The sequence below is a fragment of the Dama dama genome, chromosome 25, assembly GCF_033118175.1.
Source record: "Dama dama isolate Ldn47 chromosome 25, ASM3311817v1, whole genome shotgun sequence".
In the NCBI taxonomy this organism is placed as follows: Eukaryota; Metazoa; Chordata; class Mammalia; order Artiodactyla; family Cervidae; genus Dama; species Dama dama.
In genome coordinates, this window is record NC_083705.1 from 43,140,480 (window position 1) to 43,164,983 (window position 24,504).

At 43.9% G+C, this 24,504-nt stretch overlaps 1 protein-coding gene across 2 annotated transcripts in view; it reads left to right on the forward strand.

The window, feature by feature from the left end:
- The first annotated feature begins 2,362 nt into the window (after positions 1 to 2,362).
- Positions 2,363 to 24,504, forward strand: part of LIFR (LIF receptor subunit alpha) — a 76,897-nt gene continuing 54,755 nt past the window's right edge. The window contains exon 1 of one of the 2 annotated variants that reach the window (XM_061129915.1): positions 2,363 to 2,517. The gene's annotated coding sequence lies outside the window, so the exon portion shown is untranslated. Of the gene's footprint in view, positions 2,518 to 4,394; positions 4,411 to 24,504 lie in introns of those variants that run through there. The other variant, XM_061129916.1, reaches the window with a different exon arrangement.

Here is a 24,504-nt window from a genome sequence, read left to right on the forward strand (position 1 = left end):
ATGAAGTGCTGCAAAAACTGAGTTTCTGGTTGTAATCAGAAAATTGCTAACATATTTTTAAAGCCCTTGCTTTCTTCTGGAAATATAAAATCTACTTTTTCTCTTGAAACGTGTGTGTAACATGGCTCTTCAAACCAGACCTCGGTATGGTGTGGGTCTGGAGTGCTCCTTGAAAACTGTGTCAAGTTCCTGAGTTCCCTGACTTGTGATATGGGGGTGTGCACTAGAGGCAAGTTTTCTGAATTTAATTACAGCATAAGCTTTAAGGCATTGTTCCAGCCCCACATCCAAGTCCCTGGCAGGAGACAAGGCAATACATTCACATGGTTGTGTTTTTGTACAATTGGCAAAAGTAAGATATTTTAACCACCATCAGCTGAGACTGAGATCTCTTTCCCTTTCAGTTTTCCCTTTGTCACTTTCCCTCGGGTTGGGTGGTGCTGGAGCAGCCTGGGTGTGCTGTATTGTTTTGTTTTTCCTTTTCCTTTGGAAGGACCACCCAAATTGCATAAATTTCTCATAAAATCTGCATCAACGCACCCCTAGGTGTGATAACAGTACCTGTTTTACAAGTAAGTTGTGCAGGTTAAAAGAGCTGATGGATGGTGCCAGGTACAGAGTGTATCCAATCGTTGCTAGGCATTATTATTCCCCCAAGAGTTTCTATGTCTAAGTCACAGAAGTAAGCATTCTATGTAATATGCTTAAAAACTAACTATGATTTTTCCCCACAAAAGGAATTTCTCCACCTCATGTAGGGCTACATCACAATTTTCTTAGACTCTAGGCACCTGTGACTCTTTGTTGAACCCCTTCATCCATTAAAATCTTTTAAAATGAGATAAATGTCCCAAACCACCAAGGACTCCAGAACCAAGGTAACACAAAAAACAGCATCTTAAACAGGGGTTCAGGTACACATACTGGAAATCTGTTTTGTAAACAAGGTCTCAGAGATAATAGGAAGCATTAGTTTTGGCATTTAAAATACGCATATGGATAAAGCTGGCCGTTAGAACACAAGTGGGGTCCATGTCTTACTGTGAAACACACACTTTCATTTAGGGAGACTATTTTTCAGTGTACCTGATGGTGTTTTCTTGCCCATTTTTAGTTACATTATCAACAGGGAAATATTGCCTCAGAAAATAAGGTTCGTTTTGCCAATTTAGAAATTGCTTTGGAATTTCATCCAAAGGTCTCTTATAAAAACACGTTGGCCCGTGTGCTGGTGCATCAAATAAATCACAAATGAAACAAACAAGTTGGCTTCCTATTGAAGGTGTGTCTGCAGAGCTCTGTGACTCTGCGTGCCAGGGGCTCCATCTGGCACATTTCTGAACTTTGCAAAATTAATTGTGCTGAAGAGAACATCATCAAACGCGTCCGGCATAGAGGGTAAACATCTTCAAACCATGATTCTGCGCCATCAAACACTCTCCAGCTAATTACATTTGGTGCATTACTCTGGACGAAAACCGAGGCCAAGTGAAACTGCGGAAATGGGAACAATGCAAGGAGGAAAAATCTCACCCCATTAAGAGATCCGTTTTTTCTCCGCACAAATAAGCCCACCACGCCTTGCAGGCAAGACTAGATGACTCCGAATGCCCCCGCAGGCCCTCTCCGGCCGAGAGAGCCCTGCGTGGGCAGGAGGAAAGTGCCCGGAGCTGCAGCGCCCCAGCCCTGGGAGCATTTTAAGTTATTCATAAAATCTAAGCAATCGCTCCCCTTGTCCTTCCCCCCTGCCCCCAACCATCCGCGCCCCCGCGTAGAGGCTAGTTTTCGAGTGTATTTACAGAGGAAGCTAAAACACGGCCGCAGGTCGTCCTCTCCTCCAGGCAATGTTTGCAATGCGCTTTGACAGGGTCTCGAGAGCCGCTCTCCTCGCAGGGCCGCCGCGCGCTAGGCCTGCCTTCCCGACCATTTGCACAGGCCAGGCCGCTCCTCTCCGCGACTCTTCCGTGACCTTCCGAGATGGGCCTCGCGACGGGACTCTCCGCGGAAGCACCACCCTCGGCGCTGGAGCCCCGAGCGCGGCCGCTCCTCTCCGGCTCCCGGGGGCGGCCCCGCGACCAGCGCCGGACGCGCGCGGCCCCGCCGAGGGGCGACGGCGGGGGCGCGCGGGCGGCTTCCGGCGGGGGTGCGCGGGGCGGGGCCGGGGGCGGGGCCGGGACCCGGGTAGCGGCGCCCCCCGCCGAGCGGCGTGCAGGCACCGCCCCCGCGCGCCGCAGTCGGGGCTGGAGCGTCTCGCCAGTGGCGGTGGCCGTTACTGTTGCCTCCGCGCGTCTGTGGCGGCGGCGGCGTCTCCCGGGGCTCGCGGAGGGCAGCGGGCCACCCCTCGCCCGCGGTCGCCTGCTGCAGCCCTGCGCTGGGACTGGGGGAGGCGAGACGGCGGAGGCGGCGGGTGGTGTTCGGCCCCCCTCCTCTACGCTTCCAGCCCACGGGCGACTGCGAACTCCGGGCAGCCCCCGGGCGGCGGCCGAGGATGGCTAGATAGCGGCGCGCGAGCGGCCCGTGAGTACTGGGAGCGGGTGGGCGCGGCGCGAGGCGTGGGGAGTGGGAGCCGCAGACCCCGGAGCCGGGTCCCCTGGGCGCATCGTCGCGGGCGCCGGGCGGCCGGCGCGGGGCCGGGGGCAGCGCTGCGGGCGGCTTTGGCTCCGCGGTCCGGGAGCGCCCGAGAGGAGTGACCGGGGCGGGGGATGGGGCGCACCAGGTCTCGCCGCTCTCCGCGCCCTTGGGCCACCCGGGCTCCCGGAGGACGCCGACTCCCCGGCCGCGAACTTCTGCCGCACGTAGGTCAGAAGTTCTGAGGCCACAGGCTACCTGGGGGATGGGAAGGAGCTTTAATTTTATTTTTCTTAAGTGATGTAATCAACCGAGTGACCCCCGTGCCTCATCTCTGCGTTAAAGCTAGTTCGCTGTCCCTTCTGTATTCATGGTGTATTTGATTTACCTTTATTTTATGTGCTTGTATCCGAAGGTGCTATGCTGATTGAATCCAGAGTTTAAGGAGTTGACCGTCAAACTTAGGCTTCATAATAGATTACAATTTTAAATGCATCGTTTCAAAAGACAGCTGGAATCCTAAGTTCTGACCGACAGAAAATTCTGCATTTCACATGTTGTGAATTTACGCCTTGAATAATGTGATTCTAGTCTCCACCTTCCTCATCCCCACCTTTGGCTTCCAAAAATATATGTGTTTTATTTGCGGTTGGGTACCTCTGTGCTCCTTTTTGTATGGGTGTGTTATTGCACTCAAATATTGATAGAGCATATATGCTGCTACTGAATAGCATTTGTATGGAAATGAATTTCTCTGCATGTTTTAATGTGTTCATTTAAGGTACATTTTCTGACAGAAAGGTTTCAGTTTAAAGTTTGCCTTCTGATTTGTTTTCAGTTTTAGATTTATATTTAACTTTAAAAAAATGTGTTTTGGAGTAAAGTGAAGTGACTTAGTAGTATCATTTAGTCAGAGGTCCAAAAATGATGCCTAAATTAAATTTAAAGCAAATTCCCCTTCCTAGAAAAGTGAAAGCGTTTGCTTAGTGCAAATGATGCTTGTCCCTTCCCTTAAATGCTGATTTTGCCACAGATCTGAAATCACATTTCACTAATATCAGAGGCTTCCTTGTCTTAGCCTGGCAGGGGAAAGGAAACCTAAGTATAGAGTATGTTTTTAAAAACACTGTCCTCTTACTTGTTTCATAGGTTGACTTTCTGTTTTATAGCCAAGGGGAAACTGTTGATTTGGAGACTTCATTAGGTAGTTACAAGCTCGATTTAAATTTCCCTTCCAAGCATTGAATTGAGGTTTATTTTCTTTGTAATAGGTGAGATCACAAGCTCACCTCTAATTACTGGAGAGTTGGATTCTTTTCTGGGAAATAAGGATCAGGAAGTTTGCTGTCAAAGAGAACGAACTTCTGTGATTTTTGAAACCTTCCGCTTACTGATGGTCATTGTTCAATAATATGTTGGCAATGATATAAATTATTATAACATTAAAATTTATCACCATTATTTGTGGGACCAGCTGCCTATGCGCCCTCTAGAAGATTCAGCATGTATAAAAAGCTATGGAGTGAAAAGTGTATCTCCTCTCCCTACCCCCTGCCCCTCCACTGCCCCCGGTTCTCCCCAGGACCCTGTGTATATCTTTCCAGATAAAGCCTATGCTAGTATAAACATTTTGTATGTGTTCTTTTTATTTGTCTTTCCACAATTGAGGACACATTGTGTACTCTGTTCTGCACCAGCTCCCCGCCCTCCCTTTCCCTCCCCGCAGAGTACTAAATCTTGGCAGTCTCTACATCGGTACCTAAGAGCTGTCTCATTCTCCAACAGCTGTGGAGTACTCCATTAAGGATGAGCCATCATTTATTTAACCTCTTCTTTATTGAGGTATGTGTAGTAGATTGTTTCTACTATTTTGTTGTAGAACTGTTGTAAAACATTAGTTTCTGAGGTTTTTAAGTGAATTTCAATTATTCCCAAAGGCAATGGTAACATTTCTTTGCATCGTGTTCCAGGAAATAAATGCCCCTTGTCTCCAGTGTACACTCTTTCCTTTTATATAATTTCAAAGTGATCCATAAGGGTCTCTGGTGTCTTTGTGGTGAAGTGGGAGACACCAGGGCCAGTTACTAAGGTGGCATTCCTTGATTAACACCTTAGCTCTTTGTCTCAACAAAGAAATAGAAGAACAGATATAAAATTTTAAAAGTAATCTGTAAGAAAAATTCTTAGGAGTTTAAATATTTTGAACATAGAGAAGAGGTTCATACCTTTGGTTAGGTTGGAGGTAAAGGCAGGTTGTGTTTTGTAAAACTTGTTTGCCATTAGGCACCGACACCCCAGCCTTCTGCAAATGATCACTGGTATCTCATATTTTAATGTTGCTATATGTTTATAAACTGTACACTTTGGGAGAAGGTTACTCGTAACTCTTAAGGAGGAGTATGCTTTTAGAAAATATTTGGCCTTTCTAAATTAAAAATTGAGGTCTCTTAGAGTGCTCTTAAAGCAATAAATTGTAGAAGTAAGACTAATGCTAGCTAGCAGTTGAGCCAAATACATTATAAAATTTGAGTATTATTCATTGTTGAGCTTTATATTTCCATTATGTATATTTTTGAAAGTGTTTTTAGAGCTAATGTAAGAAACTATAATAATCCTTTTTTTAAATGACCAGGGAAACCTTTTCATGTTTAAGGTGTTTTGTTTTTTCTTTGTTATTTAATACCTGTCATTGTGGTACAAAACTGCTAACATTGGCTGTGTTTGCTCTTCTTAAATAAGTATTTTCTGAGCATCTGTTACATCCCAGGCAACTTTCTAGAGACTGAGAAGGTAGCAATGCACAGGACAGAGACCCCATTCTAATGAGTTCACCTCTTAGTGAGGGAGATGGATAAAAAGCTGAGAAGCAATAAAGACAATAAGGTCAGAGAGTGAGACGTGCTAGGGAAGTGATAAAATAGGGTTGCTGGGATAAAGAGGGGCAGGGTGGGGCCGCTGTTTTAGACTGAGCAGTTCTGGAAGCCTCTCTGAGGTGAAGAAATTTAAACCGAGAGTTGAGTGTGTTCTTGGAGATCTGGAGGAGTGGTGGCTGAGGCAGAGGGCATGACATACGTGGAGGGCATGGCTTGTGCAAAGGCCAGGCGGTGGGACCGAGCCTCGCACACCGGGGGAACAGACGGCCGCCAGTGTGGCTGGAGTTTCTGATCAGAAAGTGGCTGGTGGGAGAGAACAGGCGCTGGGATGGGTGTCCTGGGCATTTGCAAATGGCAAGGAAGGTTCAGTGACGTGGGAGAGAGACCTTGGATGGTGGGGTTCCTCCACCTGGAAGCTCCAGGAGGGCAGGTGTGGATCTGCTGCTTCTTCATTGCTTAGCCTGGGTCATGATGTGCTGTGAATATTTAGAGAATTAACTAATAATTAGAGAATTTAAAAAATAATCTTGTCTGGTTTTTCTCAAAATACTTAGATTTGGGAGTCTTTGAACTGAGTTTTCTCCATCTTGGCTGTGGCCCTTGACGTTACCAGATCCATCCCACTGTTAAAGCATCTTCTCACATTGTTGCTTTAAGTGAGTTGCATTTTGTTTTTGTACCCTGAAATTAAACTATGAAGCCTTAAAAATGTGCCTAATTTTCCAGGACATTATAGTGATTTCTGAGTAATTCAGTCAGAAGTTCCATCTTTGATATCAGTGTATTAGCCCTTTGCTTAAGTGTAAAACTTTGAGAGGCCTTTTTTAGTATAGTGAATGTTTGAATTCTTTGGGGGCAGATTACAGACTAATGAGCCCATAAAATATATGTACTTTATGCAGGTACTTTTATTCTCACAGGAAGAATGTGTGCCTGTTCTATTTTAGGGTGTATCAGGAACTGTGGTATTTCCTCTTCCCAACTTCTAATCTGTTTGTCATTCTAAATATATGTTCCTTTACATTAATTGAAATCTTGGGAAATGAGTGTTGTGCCAAGCAATTGTTGTAGATGCCTAATTAGAATCTGTTGTCTTTTTCTTAACTGTGACTTTTGGGGTCCTGTCCAACATCAGGAGCTGTGCTCTTGCAGAATGAGGGGATTTGATATTTTTTTTTCCTATTCTAATTGGTTGATGCCTGAACCCAAAAAGTTGCTCCCATGTAAGATGATTTTATCTTCCAGCATTCTCTCATGAGCTCTATGCACATGCTAGGTAAAGGATGGACTCTGAAATCTTAGATCAAGTTCCTTTTGTCTTTTGTCAGTCTCCTTGCAGCAAAAACCCTCCAGGCAAACTAACTGAAGCCCATAAGCATCTGTTTTATAGGTCACTGGAACATGTACAGGCCGAGGCGCTTGAGTCAAAAGTACCGGTACTGCTCCCTTTACATTTCCTTTATGAACTGTAGAGATGCGGGGCTTCCAGATTGACTTTCCATTGTCTACAATTGACAACACATACATTCTTACCGGTCCTGGCTGTTCCTTTTCGCTTCTGTGGGCAGAGGTTGTGTATATCAGTTACTGTTTTATGCTTTTATGTTGGAAGTTGAAGAAAACCTTTTAGTAGGTGAATTTTCCACGTACTTTTGCAGAAATGTGAGAACACATTGCCTCTACACATTCTTCTGGTTTGTAGGGCAGGTACAGAGGAGGACTTGAAATCACATACCCAAAGCTGAGAATCTGCACCTGTATTATTAAGTGGTAGTATCCTGGAAGACACCAGAAAGGTGCTAGTGCTTGTAGACAGTGTGTGGTTCTTCCCTAAGGGTGACTTGGGATGCTGAGGCCCCTTGTCTTCCTCTCTCAGCTTGCAGAAGCAGGCTTCTCCAAGGAGGCCCTGGATCAGAGGACAGTTGAAATGGTGGTGGTGGGACCATGTGGTGGAACATAACAAGTGGTGGCAGAAGGCATGCCCCCATATCTCCTGTTAGAAATGCTGGTGGGGCAGTGAGTTGTAGACATTCTGTAGACAGAATGTGCCTGTGAATTGGGGGTGCGGGTAAGCTGGAGCGAGGTGAGACTCGACTACCACAGCCCCAGTGCTGCAGCTGCCAGCACGCCACCTTAAAGCTGGGAGCCAGCCTCCCAGCCGCAGGCTTGGAGACCAGCCGCCACACCACTGGGTCCCGTTTCATGTTGGCTGTAGTATTTATACTGCAGTGCAAAAGCGAAGGAACAAGAACATTTTAGGATCCTTTTCAAAGAAACAGTTAAATTGGGAGCATAAATCTTCATCCGCGTGAAACCTGATCCTGTATTATCCCTTGAAATTATCTGGATCACCAGTTTCACTCTAGATGTAAAATCTGGGAGGAAGGGGCTGAGAGCCTGGTTCTGATTTCTAAGAAAGGACTATATGTAGTCCTATATATAGCTTAAAATGCAAAGTACTTAGGAGCAGTAGGAGCTTAAGCATTCAAACAAAACCAAAGAAGGTATAGAATTTAAGAGCCAGAAAGGGCCTTAGATCTTCTGGTCAACTTTAAGTTTACTGCTTAAGAAACCAAGCCCCAGAGGTGTTCTCATTTGCCTAAGAATCCAGTAGTTCCAGACTGGCATTGTAACTATGATTTGCTAATTCCTAACTGCAGGGCTCTGCGCTCCACTCTGGAACAGCAGGGGATCTGTGGGGTTCACTGCTGTGTCTCCATAGAACAGTGCCTAGCCCACAGTAGACATTCAGATATTTATTGACTAAGTGAATATGTAAGAATTTTGAGAACTTAAGATTGCACCTTAGCTATAAGATAGTACTTATAAAATTTGAGAGAATATACAATTTTGTGAGTTTGTTTTCTTGTAAACAATAGAGCATGTTAACTATTAGAGCCCAACCGTGAAGCCTGATATTAACCAGGTGGGCAGACAAAGATGGGGAGTCTTACTGGCTTGGCACTTTTCAGAGCCCAGTGTCACTAGATTTTTTTAACATTCATTCTGTTCATTCTGCTGGGATGTGCTGTCAAAGTTCTATATTTTGTATTTGAAAACATGTGTACTATAAAATCCAGCATTTATTGTCCACATTGTCTGCTCTTTTTCTTGATATGTTTTATCAAGAGTTTCACTGTTTTTAAAACTTAGAGCCATATAGGGATTTGACTGTTCAAAAACAAATCTTGCTAACTATTAGGTTTGGGGGATTGTCACTTTTGAATGCTGCTGGTGGGTATTTTCAATTGTTACAACTTTCCAGGAGGGTAATTTTGCATTACTCATAGAAAGCCTCAAAAATGTGCCATGTCCCTTAGTCAGGCATTTCCACCACTAGGAATTTAAGCTAAGGGGAAAAAAAAATAAAGCCTGTGTATGGAGACCAATCTATAGCAGTGGTTCTCGCCTACACAGGCATGTGGGCCCATGTTCCTGTCAGTTGCTTTCTCCTGGCACAGTGATTCGTCCCTTGATGGGAAGCCCACATAGTGGGGTGTCTCAAAATTGTCCGGGGGAGTTCTCTCCCAAATTAGGAAAAACCTCATCTCCAAATTCTGGTGACCTCCATGAAAAGTACACCAAAAAACCCAACCTCTAATTTGCAAAAATGATTTTTGCAGCTTTGCTTATGATAGTTATAAACTAGAAATAACTTAAATGCTCAATAATAGGGATATTGATTACATAAATTGTGGCATACATATGTAATGGAAAACCCTTTCTTCATTGACACTGAGGTAGGGAAGTATTTATTGATGTAGAAAGATATTCCAAGTTTGTAAACTGAAAAAGCAAACTGCAAAACAGTATGTGTAAGTTGATCTAGGAGTGGTTTTTTTTGTTCTTGGAGAAAGAGGCAGAGAGAGAGCTCAAGCAAGCTCAAGTGAGTCAGAGCCTCAGTTTTCTACCTTTTATGTAGGAAAATGCCAGGAAGGCTATGCTCCAAATGCGCTATGTGTTTTGTGTTGAAAGTACAGGTGACTACTATTTTTAGAGTCTACCAGGTTACAGTCCATAGGGGTCGCCAAAGAGTCAGACAAGACTTAACAACTAAACAACAACCATTTTTGGTTTCCTGGATTTCCAACATTTAAAGCATATTTTGTAGTGAAGGGAATGAGACCAGATTCCCTTTTTGATCTATTGGTTGTGTGAACTTGGGTATGTTCTGTGTCTGATTTCTTATCTGTTAAGGGAATAATAATATCCAGCTCATGGTGCCCATAGCTAGTATGTAAATACTACCTTGACCTCACAATTAAGGCCAATAGTCCTACAAAGACAAATTTCTTAGCCGAATAACTTATATCAACTCTTGTAAGAAGCATTTTAGGGCATTCAGATGAAATATTTCATTGCTTCTGGTCACTGGGAAATAAGTTATTATTTACTTTAAAACTGCAGTCCTTTCCATTGCCAAGAGATTTTATTTTGAATCAAAAGCTTTTTTCCCCCTTTTGTTATCGTCTTTAACAGTCCTGTATGATAAGTTCTTGAATGTCAGGATACAATCTTTTTTACTCATAGAGTTGTTAAAATGACATGTGATTCATTCATTCAACAACTATTGAGGGCTTTTTTCCCCCAGTCAGTGGGTAGGCATCAAATAGGCAGCAGTGCCCAGGGCAGACACATGCTCACTGCTGAATGACATGGAAAGTGCCCAGGGCAGTCCAAGGCCAGGAGGCACACCTACTCAGCAAACCTATGTTACCACCGCTGACAATCAAGTGGGCCTCATTTCCTCTCCTACAATTTTGAAAGAAACTGTTGTCATGTTACTTTTCAGTGAACACAGACATTGCCTCCTGCTTGTTCCACCAAGGACATGAGGTGCTGACCAGGTTATTTCACCTTGACATTCTCTCATGATTTAGTGATGACACTTGTTACACATCTATTAGAATATCCTGGGCTAACAGTCTTAAAATTGCTACTATGTATCTTCTGTGAAGGACATGCCTTTTTGAGATTATTTTATGTAAAATTACTGAAATAGGTTCCTACTCATGAATTTAGGATGGATGGATATCCATGAATATACCATTTGAAAAATTCCAGCACATGGTCTTACTGAGCATGAGGCAATAAAACCTGCATTTTAAAGTGAGGTTTCCATTTGACAATATATCAAAACACATTAATTTTTTTGAGTCGGATAGTTCTTTTAAAGTTGGTAGCAGCTTTAAATATTTTTATATAAAAGAAACCCTCAGTGTTCATGAAAAATGTCTTAGGACCTTTATGACAAATACTGACCTTGCATTTTATTTTTCTCATATAGCCTAATAAGATGGTATCATATATCATTTTTTTGTTATTCCTGTGGAGAATGCATGTAGAAGTCATGTCACAGATTGGAGCCACTAGCAAAGCCAACATTTTATTCCTTCTTTATATCACATTTTTTCCATCTATAACACTGCTTCCCCTGGCCCACTGTGCTCCCCTGGCCTCTGCTGGAACCAGCAGTTGGCTTTCTTGTTTTTATTCGGGTGGGGGGCTCCCTTGTCATGAATACTCTTTACCTATCTTGAGATATACTGAGTATGTAATAGTAAATGGAGAGCAACAAAGCTGTGTTGACCTGTAGACATTAGACTGCTGGCTCTGTTGGCTAGGTGTAGAGTTTAGCCAACTCACTGTTTTCTCAAATGCCAGCTTCAGTAAAATTACAGACAACTGTGTTTTGGAACTTTTCAGTTCACAAATCGTCAAAGTTGTGATTGCTCTATTCATGCATTCCATGGGCTGCATTGCTGGGATCAAAAACTCAAACGCTTACAGCGACAGAAGAGGCCACAGATGTTGCTGAGTGGGTGTAATCTGCCTTTTGTCTTTATGCTTTTGATAAAAGCCATAAGAAATATTTGATATTTTTACTTCTTAATTCTGCTGCATGGTAGACCACACTGGATGCATGGCAACTGAAATTTGTCTCAGTTTGGGGAAATCCATAGGGAAGAACACTGAGGAGGGTTGGATCAGGAGCAGCATGAGCTGAGTTTTGAAGGACAAGTTGGTGCTGGTTAAGTGGATAAGGAAGAGTGGGGTGGGAAAGACATTCTGGGTAGAGGGTAAGGTGTGCAGTGATGCAGAGGACAGCAGAGCCTGGTGCTTTTGTTGGAACTTGAATACAGGGCCAGTGCGGGCAAAGGCCTGAAGTTAGATGGCTTGGAACAGCAGAGAGCCTCCTGCCGTGACGACAGCTGGCGCCTTCTCCATAGGCCAGGGAGAGCCAGGGGAAGTTTCAGGCATGTGAGACCAGTGGTTCAGAGGGTGACTCCGTGTTGTGTCAGGGAGGCCTGGGAATCCAACAACCTGGAATCCAAGAAGCCAGCAACCTGGCAGGAGTGTAGACCAAAGGGAAAATGCCCCCCAGGGCCCCAGCCAGGCCTGGCCCTAGAAATTTGTCTTTATTTTCCTAGTAACGTTGAGGCAGTATTTCCTAATAATGACATGAACAGCAGTAATGACTCTGCTCTTCCCATGCTCAATCCCTCACACCTTTTTCTTAAACTTCCGTCGGGTGACTAAGTTGTGTCTGACTCTTAGCGACCCCAGGGAGTGCAGCACGCCAGGTTTCCCTGTCCTTTGCTCTCCCAGAGTTTGCTGGTCGGTGAAGGCGTTCAGTGTGTTTAAAGGAGGGAGGTGGGAGGGGGTTCAGGATGGGGAACACATGTAAACCCATGGCTGATTCATGTCAATGTATGGCAAAAACCACCACAATATTGTAATTAGCCTCCAACTAATATAAATAAATGAAAACAACAACAACAACAACAAAATAATAAAGCTCTCAAACAGAGATCTGCTGATGCCTTACCCTTAAAAGTTTAAAAGCTCAAGTGATCCTCAGTGTGGGTGGTGATAAAACGGAGTAGGTGAAGTGGAAGTGAGGAGGTAGCCACTTAAGCTAAAGATGTTGGTCAGAAGGCAAAAATTTTCAGTTATAAGATCAATAAAGTCTGGGAATCGATAGGTGGTACTACTGTACAGTATTATATGCCTGAAATGTGTTACGAGAGTAAATCCTAAGCATTTTTACTGCACCCAGAAGAGAAGGCCTCTGTGAGGTGACATGAGCTTGGCTGTGAGAATCATCCCACAGTGTACACATACATATCAAATCGTCACGTTGTGTACTTCACAACCATACAGTTTTGTTTGTCAAATTATATCCCAGTAAAGCTGGGGAAAAATTAGGGAGTAGATTGCACCAGTGGAGAGAAAAGATTTGTTTATATTGAAGTAAGAATTTATAATAATTTGGACAGTAATAAAGATAACAGTAATAGCTTATGTTTTATATTAGTATTACTTTAATGTTAGGTTATCTACTTAGTAATTTTTTAGACCAGAAATGAATCCCTCAATTTTAATACCGCAAGAGGACAAGATTTCAGACATTATGATAAAATAAGTAGACAGTAGAGTTGTCCCTCTTCTTGTTATTTTGGCAGTTCTATTACATTATTGGCCCACTTCATCAACCAGTACTTTTTTTTTTTCCACATGTTGCTGTTAAGTCACACCTCCTCCAAACTGTACAATTTTTTATGTGTTATTGTTATCATCACCATCATTTTATTTGAGACCCTGAAATTATTAATGCTAAATTTATCTTATTGAATTAGTTTGTTAAATTAATTGTGAGAATCTTCATTATTACATCCAGTATATTTGTTATTTACCCACTTTTTGGTCCACAAATTTGATGAATATGATTCCTATATCATCTTCCATTTCATTAATGAAAATGTCAAGGAAAACAGAACTCTGCTACATCTTTTCATAATCTTCATCTAGCTTGGCATCATAGATTAATTAGCACCCCTTGGGTAAGATTGATCACTTGGGGAAAGAGCCCTCGTCCCTTTTAATACAACCCGTATCCCTCCATCTTGCTTATGAACACCTTTCAGATGTCAGGAAAAGTCTTTTCAGAGCCAAACCCTTTGTGTCTGATGCTGACACCGGCTTTTCCAGCTCATTGGCCTCATCAAGTAAGGGATTAGGTGGGACTGGGTTACGTTAAATTAGGGCTCCTTGCCTAACACATTTTATAATCAACGTCAAGCTTACGTGTCTCTAGTCGATAGTATCTGCTGTCCTGATTGAATGCCCTTTCCAGGATAGTTTTGACAAATGCCAATTATTTCAGGTTCTGTTTTGTCATACTCTGTTCCACCTTATGTTGAAGACTCAAGTATAACATTAGGTAAGTGCTATGCTTCCTCATACTTAGAAGACCTTATAACTCGGGTCAGATGCTCAAGGTTTTATTTCAGTTTTCATTTGCTTTTTTGATAAGCATTCATATTCTAGAATGATGCCTAGGATATTACGATCTGGAATTAAAGAATACAACCAATTGAAAAGGTATTTGACTTCTTTTGGAGAAGGGAATCTTCAAATTCCAATCCTAAAGAATGTTAAGAAAACATGTAGGCACATTTTGGTCAATATCTGTGCCCTGAAATATATGTCTTCAAACAGTTTATATTTTAGGGTTATTTCAACAGCAAGACAAGAATTTTTTTCATGCTGATGCATTCTGAAACAGGTTGCTAACTGGTGCCTTAAGAATTGTAGTTGGCCTGCAAATGTGTTTTGTTTGGCTTACCTACTGATTTTTGAAGAAGGAATTAGTTGCCAACATTTAAAAATAAAGATTTCACATTAAAGGGGAAAAAAACCCTGCGTTTCTGCCTCTTTGTGAAAATCTTGAAGATCTGTGACTCTACCAGACTCTCCTGCCTGTTGGTAGTATGGAAGTAAGGTGCTAACTGGGGGCTGCCCACCACAGCTCTCCCATCCTCACTGCACTCCTGGGGCCAGCGTCGCCCCCTTCATCAGCCTGGCCCTTGTGGTATGTCTCAGCACCTGCTGAGTCATAGCTGACCAATTGGAAATGTACTTTGAGCTATAAGGAGAATAGTAAGATGGTAGCTGTTGGCCGTGTTGCCCCCTGACACTGACTGCCTGACCTTTGGCCTGCTGTGATGGTTGGAAGGGCTTGGTAGAGTGAGGGGTATTTCCACCAGGAACAGTGCTCAGCTGACCAGGGTTGGGGAGCAGCATTCCTGCTCACATTCTAGATCTCCCAGTTCACAGACATGACAGATAAGGTATCCCATGAGGAGAACAGCTATAGGGTCCTGGGTCATAGCTGTGTGATTTTAGAGATATGAGGGGCTTTGTCCAAGGCCCCATGCCTGCTACCTAGTGAGTGGAATGGGGACTGGAGCCCTGGACCCACTGCCCCACTTCAGTGACTTCTGCTCCACATTTAGTGTAATGGCCTAGAGATGAGATTTGTAGCCAGACCTGGATCTAAATCCAGGTTCCACTCCTGACTAGCTGTGTGACCTCAAGCAAATGTCAGAAACCTCTCTGTGCCTCTTTTTTCTTGTTATACAAAGAAGGGCAATCATGATACGACCTCCATAATGTTGTTATGGGCATTAAATCCACTCTTGGATTTGAAGAACTTAAAATAGTGCCTTGCCTATTATAAATAATACATAAACAATGCATGGTATCTGAAAAATAGTAGTTATGAATTACGTATTGAGGTTGACGCAGCTAAACCCACCATTTCAGCAGCTCAGAACTATGACATAATAATCAATTTTTTCATTTTAGAGTTTAGAAAGAGCTTTAAGGATAGTTTCATTTCATCTGTTTTTTTAAAAAATCCTCTAGCAGTGTGAGCCAATACTGTTCTTTTAATTCATAAATTTATCTATAGCGGATAGGTGCATTCAAAAGCATAGCATTCAGCTTTCTCTTCAGAATGTAAAGAAATAATTGGGTGTCATCAAGATATCGTAAGTCCTTGCCCAAGATGCCATTTGGGTGGATTTGTTCACTTCACTAAATAAACATGTTTTGCATATAAAGCTCTCTTAGACTCAGGAGTGTTGTTAAAACAAATCTCTGCTCTTAGGGAACTTTTAATGGGGGTGGGAAGGAGGGCAAGAATAATCTTTGAGATGCCTGGTATGATGTGATAAATGACCAAAGTAGAAATGCAACAGGATGCAGCAGGAACAATAGGAGACCATCAGTATCTGAACATGAGGGTCTTGGAAAGAGCCAGGAGGCAGAGATGCCCCAGGGACAGGAGTAGAAGGGCGGTAGATGTGAAGCCTCCCGGCATTCAGCCTAGAGTTTGGATGAATGATGAAACTTAGATGGTCTTCAGAGCTAGGTGAGTCACTGTGGAAGATGTGGAAGATTCCCACTGTGTGGGAATCCCATGCCCAAGGCAATGGGATGTGGGAGGCCCATGCCCAAGGCAATGGGGTTAATCAGGTAGTGATGTGAGTGACCTGTGACAGAGATTCTGATGAGGGTCTACCAGAGCAGTGCGGGTGGAAGTAGGGGTACGTTCCAGGGCAAAGAGTCAAGGCATGTTTTGGAGGTAGAACTGGTGAATAGGTAGAAGGAGTGGGAGAAGTTGAGTGACCCAGGAGAGGCTGGTGCGGTGCATGGGAATAGGACTTGGCAAGAAGTAGGTTTGGAAGGGGAAGTGACTTTAATTCTGCACATGTGGAGTTTTTGAGGAATCTGTGAAATATCTTAATGGGTATGTAGCATCAGAATATTTTGTAGTTCCTCACAGACCTCATTTGCATGGGTTTCTGCAGATGAGGAGTTGCCCAGTCGATGCTTAGTCTGTAACCGGGAGGATAACAATTCTGGAAATACATATTTAAAAGTCATTAGTTACGCCATGCCATGCCAGGTTGCTTCCTTTGTGTCCATCTCTGCCACTGTATGGATCCTAGCCCGCCAGCCTCCTTCTGTCCATGGCATTTCCCAGGCAAGAATACTGGAGTGCGTTGTTATGCCCTCCTTCAGGGGATCTTCCTGACCCAGGGATAGAACCCACATCGCTCACGTCTCCTGCACTGGCAGGCGGGTTCTTTATCATTAGCACATTAGTTATGAGTGATGGTTAAAGCCACAAGAAGAGAGTATGCTGTTCAGTGAATGTGTGATGAAGGGTTAAAGGACTTCCACGAAGGAAGTTGAGAAGGAATGGAGTCCTAATTGCATCTCAAATCAGTGGAGGAAGGATTCTGTTATTTAATAACCAACACTGGGGCACGTGCTAACCTTGATGGGGAGAGGGGAGAGCTCGGTCCCTGGCCCTTACTGTTCACCACAGTTAATTTCATATGGATTCAAGTCTAAAATGTTAAAAGTCTTAATTGTACTTGAAGACAGTGACAAAGACTAGATATTTCACAGATTCCTCAAAGGTGACAATTTATAGAATCTTTGCATGAGAAAGAAGTTTACAGTCAAAAACTATAAAGAACAGAATTAAGAAGTCTGAAAGTCAAACAGATACTTCACTGGAAAGTAAGAAAGCAAACTGGGATATATATTTGCAATGTATATAATAGAGTTCATGTGCATATTGTGATATTTCTTTCTAATTGAGCAGTAAGGAATAATGCCTAATTTAAAAGAGAGGCAAAAGATAGAACAAGCAGTTTGCAAATAAAGCATTGTAAATCACCAGTAAACATATGAAAATGTATTTTGATTACATAAGCAAGGAAATGAGATTTTTGGCTAACAGTTGGAAGAGATTAGAATTTTTTAGAAAAGAAGAGACAACCTTTGATACAGCAAGAGTGTGGGCAAGCATGGACTGGGGAATGGAGCTGTTCCTGGTTCTTTCTGAAGGTGAGCTTATATCATGCTTTCTTGCATGTTGAAGATCTCTTGACATGTTTTTGAATAAGAAGGAATGTTCTTCAGGTTGTTTCTTTACTGTAGTAGTAGAGTGTTTCAGGGGAGAACAAGTTTATTTGTCTGATAGATGCTTGTTGACATTTCTTGAAGGCTGTTGAAGTCACTCCTGTTATGGCTGAGCTGAGGTGAGATTTGAGTGGATGAATGTCTCTCTTCAGTGGGGTGGAGCTTCCAGGGGCCTCTGAATCTTGGGAAGCGTTGGGGTGGAGAATGTCGGTGGGTGGAAGGGGCCATTCCCTAGAGTCATGGTTTGGGAGGAGACCTGAGGCCTATGGAAGTGTGGAGGTTCATTCTGCCAGGCAGAACAAGGCCCTGATGTTGGAGCAGTGGGAACCTTCAAAGCATTTTAGGCACTGGAACGATGTGCTCAAATTTATTGTCACATGCTGAAGTTGATAAGGAACAGGCTATTGAATTAAGAGGGAAGTTCTTGCTGGAATGAAGATGACCAAAAGTGACAGGAATGTCAGGATCCCAAGAAACGAAACATCAGGATGAGAGTGTATAAAAAATTCCTAGGAAATTCAGAAAAACAGCAGCTAGATTCTTACAACATAGCAAAGCTTGAATTTCAGCATCACTCTCCTGCACGCAGAAGGCAGGCTAAAATAAGATACTGGAATTTCCTGAGCACTTCAGCTGTCCTCTAATGTAAATTCCAAATTTTCTTGGTCCATAGTGTCCTTGGTGTTTCATTGATGTTTTTATAGTGCCCCCAGGTCAAAAGAAATACCTTATAGTTCTTTTTATGAATTTGTTAGGTCCTGACAACTTAGCAAGTGTGTATGACCTGACACTTCAAGTAGCAGTTTGAAAAAATAATGCATATCAAGCTAAAGGAAATAATATCTTTATTTTATTCTTTAAAAGTCATGTGTATGAATCTGCTGTGTACTGCATAACTTTTCAAAACTTGGGAATGGATCGGGCACTGCCAGCCTCGTTTCCACAGCTCTCCATTGATCTTTGGGTGGTGCTTACACTTCATCACAGCATCCAACAAGCCTTCCCTCCTGCTTTACAAAGATAGAACGCCATGGAGAGGACTGTGGCATGACCTAGTGTTTAGACCAAACCACACTGAACTGAAGGTCCTCACAGTGTGGGACAGATATCCCTTTGTTACCTCCAAAAATTTAAACTGTAATGTCGTACCCGAGGTCATTTCCTTACGTGCCTTGGGGCACCTGAGTGCATGGGATGGGAACTACATCCCCAGTTTATGTTCGCAGTTGGTAGTACATGAGTTGGTATGGAGCCAGCAGCCAAAGCATAGTATGCAGACATACACGTATTCATGTACCTCTTGGTGTTCCTTCACCAGTCAGCCAGCTGGAACTGTGAGTGTCTGCTCATTGCCGGGCACCTTGCTCATCCAAGGCGGGAGTAGGGGGGCATGGCTTGCAGTGAAGAGAGAGACAGTGTTTTCTCTCAAGGAGCTTGTAGTCTGAGGGAAGAATTGCAGAATGGGGAAGGGGCCAGCAGACTTTCTAGAAGGGACCAGGTGGTCGGTATTTTAGGCTTGGCCACGCAGTCTCTGTGGGAGCCATTCAGTCCCAGTGCAGTGATGTGATGGGCACTGTGTACACAAATGGGCTTGGCTCTGTCTAGTGAAACTTTATTTCTAAAAGCCGAGGTGGGTCCTGTATGGTCCAGAGGCGAGAGTTTGTGCAGCCCCTGTCGTAGAGATGGAATCACGGTGTCATGAAAACAGAAGAAGGAGCAGCAGACCTTCAGGGAATCCTGGGAGGGATCACGGAGGTGATGGTGAGCTCATCCTGCTACCCAGCAGGAGTCTCCCAGGTGAACTGAGCAGAGGGTGGCAGAAAGGAGCACAGAGGGGACACCAGGCAGAAGGGAAAAGGCACAAATAGACAGGGTCATGGAGGGGTTCGGGCAGCTAGGAGAAGGGAATCCATCTTAGTGTGACCTGGAAAGAGATCAGAGGGGTAAATCCCACCTGTTAATACAGGAGACACTGGTTTGATCCCTAGGAGGGAAGATTCCCCGGTAGAAGGGAATGGCAACCCACTGCAGTATTCTTGCCTGGAGAATCCCATAGACAGACGAGCCTGGTGGGCTCCAATCCATAGAGTGGCAAAGAGTCAGACACGACTTAGTGACTAAACAACAACAACAGACAGCATCCCCTAATAGCCTCCAAAGAATGGCCGCAAGGAAGAAGTATCTTCTGAGATCTGGTATGTCTTTCTAAAATGTATTTTATTCTCTCAGTTAGTAGTTTGAGTATAGAATTCAAGTGTGGAAATAATTTTCAGTCCACTTTTGGAAGACGGCCTTTAAGCTCTCAGAGTTGAGAAGTCTGTGTTTTCCTCTCCTCACTGCTCCTCCGCTCCCAGTTCAGCCAAGTTGGCGTTTTCCATGGGTACGTCTCATTTTACCTAGATCCCTGCACTTGACTATAATAATACAGTAGAGTCTACCTACCTGCAGTTTCTGTTCCTGGGGAGTCTTCTCCAGAGGGCTGAGCTTGAGAAACTTGAGATCTTGTAAGTAGGGGGTCCGAGTGAGAAGTGGAATTAGGAAAGTGGATGATGATCACAGGGTTTGTTTTTTTTTGTTTTTTTTTTTTTATGATTTTTATCTTCCCTAATAGAAAACAATAAGAAAAGGGACACTGGGAGGCTGGGACCCAGCAGTAGGACACTATCTGCTTTCCATCCAGTGAACCTTGCTCGGGGTGACCATCCAGACATCTCCTCTCCTGCAGACTCAGCCACCTGCTTGCACAATTGTTTTGCTGTCTTAGAGTTAAGCAGCTTTCTCCTTCAAGTATCTCATTCCTTTGATGAGTTAATGACAGGGGAGTTATCTCACTGTGACGACAAGGATGGGGCTCAGGGTAAAGATGCTTTGGATTTTTACTCGCCTCCCCTCACCTAAGCAGACGTTTCTCAAGCCCTGTTTCAGGGTAGGATAGACTTGCGTCAGCCAAATACGCTCAGTCACTCTCTGTCACATTCCTACCCCCTCTCTGCCCTCCTGTCTCCCCTTCACCCCCTGAAAAGAAAAACAACAACAACAAGCTATCACAACTAAACAGAGTTTATCAGGACTGCAGTTTCTGGTGCTTTTCTGCCTTTCGCTTTGCTTTTCTCCACTTTATTTCCCTAACTGTCCTCAGCAGAAAGTTCTGGGACCTCACACATCCTGGAGGCAGAGCTCTCAGAGCCTAGGAGAATGAAAACAGCACCTGTGTGGAGCTTTTGTGGGAGGGGCCGAGCTCTGCACCCCGGCTCTCAGGATACACACTCGGCTGATATATTCAAAGACATGGGAACAAACAAGCAAAAGATAGATCCTTTTTTTTTTTTTTTTTTTCAGTTCAGCAGTTTTATAAATTGATTCTGCATGATTAGTTTTCCTGAGCAGAAGGATTTATCGACATTTTGGAATCCTTTAAGGTAATTTACATCACTCAAGAGACACACTGGTAGACGTACCTCGTTTGGCCTTTCGTTATTGTTCAGTCAGTAAGTCGTGTCCGACTCTTTGCAACCCCATGGACTGCAGCACTCCAGGCTTCCCTGTCCTTCACTGTCTCCCAGAGTTTGCTCAGATCTTTGTGCATTGAGTCGGTGATGCCATCCAGCCATCTCATCTTCTGTCGCCCCCTTCTGCTGCTGCCCTCAATCTTTCCCTGCATCAGGGCCTTTTCTATGAGTCCACTGTTTGGCCTTTAGGATGTTTGAAAAATAAGAACGAGCTGCTTATGCTTAAAAATTTGAGTATTTCATGTAAAATCCCAGATTTCTACCTAGTCTTGAAAAAGAAGAAAATCTGGCTGCCATTTTTCAAGCAGGTGGCTCTGCCCCATGCACGGACACAGGGCTCTAGTTGGCACCTGCCTGTGTGATTTCTCCCCTCTTACCCTTGGCGTTTACATTTGTGTTCTTCTATGTGTCGAGAGACAGCTTGCCTAGTTTTGAAAATTAGCTCCTGAAATTCAATAAAAGGTATGCTTTCCTCTAAGGAATAAGGCATTGGTGGAAAAAGTAAGTTCTGACAGTGTATGTGTCAGGAGGGAGTAGAAAGTGTCCTGTGTCCTCATTTTCCTGTTCACTGGAAAGCTCTGTTTGTGTGTTGCTCCAGCCTCCAGTCAGTCCCTTTGGTAGAGAAGTCAGATATTTTATGAGCACATTGATACTGTATGGCCTAAATGTCTTACTCAAGGTTTTCTGTGTAAATGTTGTAACAAGAAAGTCCTTTTTATCATCTTGGCTACTTTCAGTCAAGCTGGCCTTGGTGACAGTGACGTTGATTCTTCTGTTCCTGAGCACCCCGACCCTGACCCTCACAGACCTGCTCAGTGCAGCCCCTCATGGGGCTGCTGGCACAGTGTGCTCGTGCCTGCCCACAGGGGTGGAATATCCCCGCCCAACTTGGGGGAATCTCTCATAGACACCCTGGGCAGAGCCTGCCTCCACGCTGCCCTGGTTAAGGCTGAAGCCAGGAGGGGAATCTCTCATAGACACCCTGGGCAGAGCCTGCCTCCACGCCGCCCTGGTTAAGGCTGAAGCCAGGAGGGGAATCTCTCTTTCATAGAGACCCTGGGCAGAGCTTGCCTTCATGCTGCCCTAGTTGAGGCTGAAGCCAGGAGGGATTGAGTGATTTGCACTCAGTCACACCATCATCAGTAACGGAGCCAGGATGAAAGTCTTAAGTCCACAGCATCCCCATCCAGAGCTCTCCTCAGCCGCCTCCATCCCCCACCTGCCACTTCATGGGACACTCCCCTCTTTTCTATAACAAATGTAATCTTATAGTGCAGGATTGTTTTCTTTAAGATAACGTATAGCCAGTCTGTGAGTATGGGTTGTGATTGTTTTGGTCATGGCATGGTCATGTTTGGTCTCTTTATTCGGCTATTGCTGTACACGCCACCTGACTTTAGCAATTGGGATTTTAGACATTCCATGAGTGTATTTTCATTCTAATAAGTAAACTCAGCAACCCTGTGATTGATTAAGAAGTTATTCATCCAGAACTAATGGTGAACACTTGAATTGTGTGCTTGTCCCTCGTATTTGTTTGGTTAAGACTATGTGACAGTGCTTAGCAGTTGACAGGCAGCCATCCTGTCATTTGCTTTCACTAAGACATGTGTTTCTTGAATTCTCTTGTTAGTAGGTTCCAGTTTTTCAGATGTTCAGTCACTGTGGTTTTTTCCCCCAATTTCCTGTTGCTCATCTCTCTTCTCACATTTTTCTGTCTTTTGTTTATTCTGAAAGATTGCTCAATGTTTTATCTTTCATTAGAAGTCTTTTAATATCAGCCAATGTATGTAACGTGTAAGAGCTATTCCTGTTTCTGTTATTCCTTTTTTATTGCATCCTCTTCTTGTTTTTATGACTGTGCCATGCCTCCTTAGAGAATACTATTTAGAGGTGGTTTTCTGTTTTGTGTGTGTATGTGTGTGTATTTCCAGTTTTCCTGATCCTTATTTCCTCTGGGAGTAATTTTTATTTTCCTTTTGGTGATACTTTTTATCCTGAATTTCTCTTTAATGATTTAGGCTTTGCTTATATGTTTTATGATCCTTAGTTGTCTATTCCAATATATAAATGAGGTAATATTAGGTCTGACAAGGAATTTTCAGCACACTTTGAGGACTTGTTGGCTGTCAAGTTTCATTCAGTAACAGTGGACAGGAACATCATTACTCAGAGGAGTGCATCAGGGTCAGTTGTGAAAGCTTTCCTCTGACAGCCATGTCTTTGCTAGTGCTCTGTGTCCTCAACATTTCTTTGGTGTTCTGCAGGGAGGACACTTCTTTTGGGAGTGGGGCATAGGAGCATGTCCAAGTTGGTTTCTGTAACAGATCTTGTAATCCTTGAGCTACGGCTCCATGAGTCACTGCCTCCATCTTCATGCATGCAGAGAGAACTTAAATGGTACCACTGTCCATCCAATAGGGCTTCCCTGGTATCTCAGCTGATAAAGTATCCACCTGTAATACAGGAGATCCTGGTTTGATTCCTTGGTTGGGAAGATTCCCTTGAGAAGGGATAGGCTACCCACTCCAGTATTCTTGAGCTTCCTAGGTAGCCCAGTTGGTGAAGAATCTGCCTTCAATATGGGAGACCTGGGTTCAACCCCTGAGTCAGGGAGGTCCCCTGGGGTAGGACATGGTAACCCACTTCAGTATTCTTGCTTGGAAAATCCCCATGGACAGAGGAGCCTGGCAGGCTGCAGTCATGGGGTCATGAAGAGTCAGACATGCCTGAGCGACCAAGCATAGCACCTCCATCCAGGGACTTCCCAGGTGGCCTAGTGGTAGAGAATCTTCCTGCCAGTGCAGGAGGCATGGGTTCGATCCCTGGGCTGGAAAGATCCCCTGGAGTAGAACATTGCAACGCACTCTAGTATTCTTGCCTGGGAAGTCCCATGGATGGAGGAGCCTGGCAGGCTGCAGTCCATGGGCTCACAAAGAATCACACATGACTGAGTGACTGAGCATGCACTATCCATCCAGTGTTAGTTTTTCCACCAAATCTAGTAGTCACTTTTGACTTCTCTCTTCACCTTTCATAATATACAAAATACACTTATAGCACTTACATGTCGTTGGCACTATTCCAAGTGATTTGCATATATTTACAATTTAATCTTCACAACAGACTTACAAGAAAGATACAGTTATCATCCCTACTTTACCGATGGGGAAACTGAAGCATAGAGTGGTTCAAGTTACACAGTAGTACAGAAGCTGCGATTCAGCACCTGTTTTTAACCACCACCCTGCCCCGCCTATAATGGCTTGTAAGGTCCCCCATCTCTATAACAGATCCTGAATCTGATGGCCTCTCACCACCTCCATTTTTAGAACCCTAGTCCTCACCACTGATTGTCTTATTTGGACCTTGGTTCCCCAGCCTCAGTTCTCCCCTAGAGTCTGTCCTCCATGTAGAAACGAGAGAAATCTTCCCAAAGTACAGATCGAATTGTGGGTCTCCCCTGATGAAAACACTCCAGTGGCTTATATCTCAATCCCATAAAAGCTCGTGTCCTTTAGATGACCTCAGGCTCTCTGTGGCCTGACCAGCCCACGTCCTCTCAGCCCCTCTTCCTGACCTTTGAACCTGGTGAGCTGTCCTCATCTTAGGGTCCTTGTATTTGCACTTGCCACTCTTTCCCTGATCTTATCATGGCAGGCTTCTGGTCAGTCACATCCCAGCCCAGATAATAGACCACCACTCACACACTTCCATGCACATCGACTTACTCTGGTTTTTAAAGTTTGTATCAGGACCTTAAATTTCTT